Below are 1256 nucleotides of genomic sequence, written 5' to 3' on the forward strand. Positions count from 1 at the left end.
TTATAAATGAAATAAGTCACGAGCTTTCATTTAAAAACTGAGACAATTTTGTCCTTGTCTATATAAATACATAAATTCACATAATGTTTATTTTTTATTTTTTTTTTTTCTAAATTTGTAACATTTCAACCGTTTTAATTAATACCGGTTCTTCTATAAATAGAAATTTAATTAAAATTAGAAAATTCTAAAATTAAATAAATTTACAAATATTTTAATTAATTACACAAAATATAAATATTATTAATAAATCGAGCTATATCAACAAAATATATATTGCAAACTATTTAATTTATTAAAGAAACTATTATTTGTAAATTTAGGTTTAAGGACCTTATTATTTGGAAGCTATTATTTGCGTTATTACTTTCAAAATTATTTATGGTGCTTTGATATTAAACATTGTTCATGTATTTTATTTAATGAAACAAAATCGATGAATAATTTTGAAACCGTAAGAACTATAAAACTATAAAATTTGACTCTACTAGCGAACTATAAAATTTAGTTATTAAAATCAAATATGTTTTTATTATTTTTATTTCATTTCTGTTGTTTTAAAATCTATTCAATTAAATTTCAACAAAATCTGGCAATATTATATTGTATATTATTGAAAAATTGAAAATGTTGCCTTATATGAAAAGTGTTCTTTTTCAAAGGATAGGCATACGGTTCCATGGTGTAATGGTCAGCACTCTGGACTCTGAATCCAGCGATCCGAGTTCGAGTCTCGGTGGGACCTAAATTTTTTTCTCTTTTTTTTTATTAAAATAATTAATTAATCAAAAATTTTTAATAATTAACTTGCATTTAATTTAATAATGTGAAAAAAGAAATTGTTTTTATGTTTTTTATAATAAAAAAAAAGTTAAATTACAAGATTGTTCTTAAAATCAATTTTACAAAGTTGTTTGTAGGTGTTTGTTTTGTAAAATGTATTTTTTGTTTGTATTGTTATAAAATTTGCATTTGCATTATGTGCATTAAAGGATTTTTTTAAAAAATCCAATAAAGAAAAATTTTGCAAGGTCCCACCGAGACTCGAACTCGGATCGCTGGATTCAGAGTCCAGAGTGCTGACCATTACACCATGGAACCGTTAAAAGGACTCGTCTGAATATATCACAAGAGCTCCTTTGCTCTTTAATGCGCATATCCTTTTTTATATACATACTTAAAAACTGTTTTCTTGTTGCATTATCCTTAAACCTTTTTAAAACAAGAACAACAAATATAAAATACATTTTTTAATA

At 23.4% G+C, this 1256-nt stretch overlaps 2 non-coding genes across 2 annotated transcripts; one reads left to right on the forward strand and one right to left on the reverse strand.

Annotated features, from left to right (window-relative positions):
- Positions 1-673: 673 nt before the first annotated feature.
- Positions 674-745, forward strand: Trnaq-cug (transfer RNA glutamine (anticodon CUG)). Its single transcript has one exon. It is a non-coding gene; the product is annotated as a tRNA-Gln (tRNA).
- A 284-nt stretch (positions 746-1029) lies between these two features.
- On the reverse strand, positions 1030-1101 carry Trnaq-cug (transfer RNA glutamine (anticodon CUG)). The gene has a single exon. It is a non-coding gene; the product is annotated as a tRNA-Gln (tRNA).
- Between the last annotated feature and the right edge of the window lie 155 nt (positions 1102-1256).

This window comes from Condylostylus longicornis, unplaced genomic scaffold (assembly GCF_029603195.1).
Source record: "Condylostylus longicornis isolate FDR11 unplaced genomic scaffold, ASM2960319v2 ptg000084l, whole genome shotgun sequence".
NCBI lineage: Eukaryota > Metazoa > Arthropoda > Insecta > Diptera > Dolichopodidae > Condylostylus > Condylostylus longicornis.